Source organism: Aythya ferina, assembly GCF_964211825.1.
Source record: "Aythya ferina genome assembly, chromosome: 4".
In the NCBI taxonomy this organism is placed as follows: Eukaryota; Metazoa; Chordata; class Aves; order Anseriformes; family Anatidae; genus Aythya; species Aythya ferina.
In genome coordinates, this window is record NC_140300.1 from 54713921 (window position 1) to 54720422 (window position 6502).

Consider the following 6502-nt stretch of genomic DNA (forward strand, 5'->3'; position numbering starts at 1 on the left):
ATCTATCTGTCAACTTCAGAGAAATAACTTACCTCTTTAAAAAAAAAAATAAATAAATAATAAAAAATAATGTGACTTCTTTACCACCCAAGGCTTACTTATGACATTGATAGAATACCAGTATAAGTACAGAAATACTGTAACCATAGTCAGGGTCAAGATGCCAAAAAAATACACTGCAGTCTTTTCTCTGTCATGAGAAGATGGAAAGTAATACAAAGAGATAGCTCTAATATAGGAAAAAATACACACCACATCACACCACTCCAAAAATAAAGAATCCTGAAAACCACAACCTATGGGATTTCCTGGTTAGTTTGCAACTAACTTTTAGCTGTTCTGTGGAAGCATGGTCTAGAAGAAAGAAAAATAAAAAGTATATAGAAGTCTTCTGTAATTTCTTTCTTAGAAAAAAAAAAACTTTTTCTTTTTTTTTTTTTTTTGTAAGATTCATAGAGATTTGTACCACTTATGTGACAGAGAGCCAACAGTTGTCTCCATTTTTCTAGTAATGTGAATGTTTAGCCAAGACCATAATGGAGAAGCTAGGCTTCTCAAAACATTTTTTTCACTACCAACTTCATGAACTATGTGAATGCAATTCATTTCTTCCATTTTATTGTACTATCACCAACCTTTTGATCCATTTGTTCATCACATCCAATTAAACCATTGCCTTCTGTAAAGAATATGCCTTCTCAGTCTTTGATTGACGTAACACCAGCAAACTGGGGCTTTGTTGTTATGTTAGGCAGTGACCAAACAGCAGCATTTCATGCATCAGGCATTCACTGAACATATAAAAATTTTATTCGCTGTCACTATTCTCTATATTTTCCATCAGTTGCAAATTTTAGGTCCTCTATTGGTCCTAGCTGGCGTGTAGTAAATACCTTTTTTAAATACTGTCATCTTAATTTAGGAGCTAATTATTTACTTATTTCCTAACATGGCGTAGTCATGATACTGTTGTCTCACTAAGTTCTAAGTTTCCATGCTGATAAAAAACTTCTGATAATGTCACATGCAAAATATTGCACTTACCTACTAAAATAATGTATTTAAACAATCAGTCTCTACATTTGTCAACATCTGTCAGCATAATGTCAAATTATTGACACAGAGGCTTTGTCTATAGGTCCATTTACTTTTTCAATAGGAACATTACATCTATTGTAAAAATAGCCTCTATATGGGGGAGTTTCTCCTAGGATTGGGATTGCTCAGATCACTCACAACACACATACTTACTGCTGGATCATATATATCAATGTTCTGTTACTTGTAGTTACCTTTACAAGTCATGAAGAAAAAAAAAAGTTATGCCCTACACAGACAGTCAAGTCTCTGTGCTGTTTTGTCAGTTGAATGTATGTTTATCTTTATATTATTTATGTAATACTACAGCCAACTACATAAAATTTTCAGAATTCAAATCTTTTTTTTTTAATTGATATTATTAAAGTAAAAACCCGAGTACAGAATGAATCCAGACAGATTTTCCCAGTAAAAACAACTAATTTAGTCTATACAATTGATATAGTCACTGTATAGAAATAGGTCCCTCCAGAGCTGATAATAAAATCCCAGTATAGGTGTTTCTGATATGTACATTGAATGAGCACTGTCTACCTCCTCCATTATGATTACGCAGATGAATTTAAGTGAAATGCATATACTTATATGTAGAATTTTTGCCTCTATTACAAACGTGGTCGCCTCACCTTTCATTCAGCATGCTGCTGCTATTGGTGTGTAAAGACAGGTATCTGTCTTATGTTAAAAATCTTGTCCGTTGTTGAAAGTGTTAAACTCTAAAGAAATAAGGGAATGTTGTTTCCTATCCATTTACATATGGCTGCCTTTAAATTTTTGATGTTGCTGTGAGGTTTACCAGGTTTTGTTTTTAAACTTACATTTCCAGGATATTTGAAATGTACTATGTTCTTATCAAAGGATCTTGGGTCAACTTAGAATTACCTATGTTATGCTGAGTTTAAGAATTGGAGCAGGAATAATTGTTGCATTCCTTCTTTATTTACACATCAATTTACCAGTCCCTATTTCACTTTTTCCTTACCTCACCACATGCACAATGACCTGGTGCCACAGTCATTGCAATTTAAATATTTATATTTGTCAAACAGTATTTTCTAGACACTAAACTGGTTTTATTACTGATGCACTTGTTCTACACAGGTATAACATAAAACTTGTGATATGTTTGTTGAAAACGTGGTTTTCCAAATAATAATAAACCCAGTTTGAATCTCTTTCTATCTAGCAGTCTTTACTTAAAAGCAGAAAATAAAATTAAGAGATTGAACTACACCCATGCTTCACAGAAGACTGCAATTTTATGGCCATTTAGCATTTTTTAACCTTTTTGTTTGTTTGTTTGTTTTTCTTGCCAAGTCTTTCCCTGAGCCACAGATGCCATTTCCTATTCAGCTGCTGCTCAGTTTCTTACAGACGCCCTGCAGATCATATGGGTAACATTCCAACCTAAATTGGATCATTTGAGTAAGAAATAGCTTCTCAAAATCTGTTACTGTTTTTTTTTTTTACATTCTTTATTTGGTTTGTTGAGTAGTTGTTTTTTATTTTGTTGTTTTTATTTTTAAACTGTAGTTCAGATCTTTAATACAGACTAATAAATAAATTGGATTTTAAAACTATGTGTTTCAAAAACATTGTTATATCTAAAAAGGAAACCAACATCCAGCCCAACAAAGCCATTTCTACTTTTTTTGTTTCAACATAGTGCAGGATGCAGTTTTTCATTGCTTTAGTCTTGATATATTATTTCAGCAGCATTTTTTTTCTTTTTAAACAAACCAAATAATACCATTTTAATGTCAATTTTAAAGGAATATCTTTGAATTTCTCAGCTTCACAGTATTTAGAATTTGGAATCAATAGTACCTTTTTTATGTGGCCTGAAGACAATTTATTGGAACCTTTTAAAATTCTCAATGTTTTTTTCAAAGCAAATAAATTATTCAGTGTGGTAGAAAGGGAGTGATTGAAATACTGTTGGCCAAGGGCTTGCAATTATCTTTAGGCAAGTTTGAAAACTGGACTTCTGCATACTACTTTATCAATGAACCTTTAAATCTGTAGAAGTTTGATGTACATTAAAATGTTTTTGTACTTAGAGATTTTTTTTTTTTTTTTTACAGTCCTAAACTTCATAGGAAAGAGATCTTCAGCAGTATAAAATGAGGGTAGACATAATGGTTTTGTCATGGTGTTTCACAAAGTCTTACTTCTTCCCCATCACACACACATACTTCTTACAGCACTATTAGAAGTATTCCCACTGCTAAAACATATACTTTAAACAAACATAAGCATATTTCTCATCTTATCAAAAAGATTATTTTTCTACCTTCCCTTTGATGATTCTGAGCCTGTCCACTTCTGTTGTCTGCTGGAAACCCTGGAGGGTCTCTGAAAGAGAAAATGACAGAGCTTTGGGTACCTAAGCAATCTGAAGATTTTTTTCCTTTATTTTTCATGACTTTCCAAGAGATTCTAAAACAGTGAAGTTGTTCAAAGGCCTTGCAGGAAATGCTATGTCTCAGAAAACTCCTGCTGTGCTTTAATGGCTTAAATTTATCACAATGGTGTCTAATCTAATATGACCTAATTCCATAAAAAACATCTGATATATTTTTTTCTTATATTTTTTAACAAACTGACCTCTGACCCATGAAAATTATATTGTAATCCAGAATGACACGTAGTATATATTGCTTATATTCTTCATTAGATTTTTAAATGCAGTATTTTAGCACAGGCATTTTCTGCTTGTATGTGACATGTGCCTTGAAAAGATGAATGAATCCTTGTGGGTCATTTCAGCTTTCTGGTCACTGCTCTATCTAGAAGTATCCCTGGGGTTCAAGTGTTTCCTCTATCCTCCTTCTGGCAGGGCTTTGGAAATTGGAGAATCCTTACTCCCATCTGCTCATTTCTTTACTGTCATAACAATCCCATTCTATATTGAAAATTGGTCTACTCTGAAGCTTAAATATTGTTTTATATGTTTTATAGTTTCTATATTCCAAGTGAAAACTAAGATTTATGATGCCCTGGAGAGACCACTTGGTTTCGGTCCTTCAAAGAGAAATGTTACATTAAAGACACTGTTGGTACCCCTGCAGCGTATCAAGAATTTATTATGAAATATAAACTGCACAAGAAACAAGAGATATCAGTGAACACGGATAAGGAACAGACACAGTGTATTTATTTTCTGTTTTAATGTGGGGTTATGAATATTTATTGCATTTGTGGAAATTACAGTTTCTGAGCATAAAAAAAATTTTAATAGTTGAGTTTTAATAGTTTTGCCAGAAAGTAACCCTCCAACTCATGTCAAGTTCTCCAAACATTCCACATATATCACCATTCAGGAAGTTGCTCAACACCTCCAGGGTATTCATCAGCTGTCTTGCAACAGAAAGATTTGTCTTTTCTTTTTTATATATGTATAATGCTTTAATAAATTCCACTTAATAAATGTGGCACATTTTTTAGCATCACTGTGAGCAAAAGCAGAAAAGATTTTCAGTCAGTTGATACTGTGTAGTTTATCTTTCTCCAGCAAAGACAGCTGCTCGTGAAGCATTCTTTGATTAATATGAGAAATCCCTGACAGGGAGCTTTCATCTCTGGTATCCATTAAATTACAGGGCCATGTAGTTGGAATTGTATCTCATCATCTGAAGCTCAAATCTGGGCTTTCAGCACTGAATCTACAGATGGACAGTCAACAGGTGCACAAATAGAAAATATTGAGGCAAAAGGAAAAAAAGCAGCCAGACTTGATCAAATTGGCAAGCACATCTGAAAAAATAACATGTAAAAGTTTAAAGGACAAGACTCCTAGTCATCAGCAGAACAGCCTCAGAGAGAACAATTGAACACATCCGTGTAGTATTTTGGAAAGATTTTGCTGGCACGGTTATAGCAGAAATCATTAGCAGCTCATAAATGTTGATGAAGACAGTCAGCAAAGCTGGGTGACTGACAAGAACAGGCCAAACTATGTCTCCTATAATTATGTGAAAGAGTGATTCAGGTATATATGGGAAGATAACTGTCATTGAATTAAGAAAATGAGCAATCTTTTTAAAAAATAACAGCAATCTAGACTGCAAAGAGTGTTGAAAGACAGTGTTACAATTCTAAAACAAAAATAAAACCAAAAACAAGCATGTTAAACAGACATTGCTTTTAATGATATGTAAAGAAATAATATATGTGGACATGATGTTTTAAAAGTCTTATTACTCTACTGGTCCAGATTATAATAAATTACTGTATTCAACTAAACATGTCATATGTTTCAGATACTCATCAGAATTCAGCTTCACAAGCGACCTTAAGATTGTAGGTAAAGGATTACTTATGCTACAGAGAGACTTTGAAGAGAGTACCTCCATTTTTCTCATCTGTTTTATTCTGAAGGTATTTTTGCAAACCTTGGCAACACAGTTTAATGTTCAAGAATCACATCTATGTTAAAAAATAATAATAATAAAAAAAAAAAAAAAAAAAAACAACAACTAATTAGCAGCCTTGCAGAGCCTTCTTGTAATGGTGTCAGAGAAACTGCTCCAAGATGATGGCAAAACACCCCAATGGCATCTGGTCAACCAGCTTTTACTCCCAGGATTTGTTCTGGCTTAAATAGGTGAAACTTTCCTATACTCCCTCAGTATGCAGTGCTGGTCAATTATTCCCATTGCTTTGGAAGGGAGTCTGCACAAAGAGCCTAATATTAGTATTTGTAGCAAGTTATTCACCACTGTATCTAATTTATCAAAAGGAAGTGCTATTTATCTTCACCATCAAAAGTATGAAAGGCAAACATGGAGCAACCAGGCAGTACCGTGTCACTGTTTCCCCACACAGTGACATGTTACTGCATGGCTGTAACACAATGTTACTGCATGGCTGTAACACAAAAATATTTTCCCACAACAAAGAAATAGGTGGGCATCTGTTTGGTAATTCCACTTTAAAATGCTGGAAGGAATCCCCTGAAAAACTTATACAGCCCTAAGATTTCTGTGCACTACCCCTTCCTATATTTCTTTTCAGAGAGCCTGGCAGTGCCTGTGAGGCACAACAGAATCTCCAGAACAATACATAGTTGAAACAGAGATGCAGACCATCAGTGGAACATTACAGAGGTTTTGCCACCAGCTATCAACAGAGAAAGTGTTAATATTTTATAGATTTCAGCCCTTACATGGCTCAGAAGTTCACCTTGAACTCCTCTGCTGCTTTTGCCAACATGCTTCAGAGTATTTTAAATAGCTACCATTTTTTTGTGGTCGTTGCATGTTTGCAGAGTTTCCTTTATTTTGACATCATGTTTAAATTCAGATGCTATGGCAAGCATAGACATTTTGTTGTTTTAGATTATTCATACAGCCATTCAATTGCTTGAGATGATGCTATCTGCTATGACCTTATTGCATCTCAT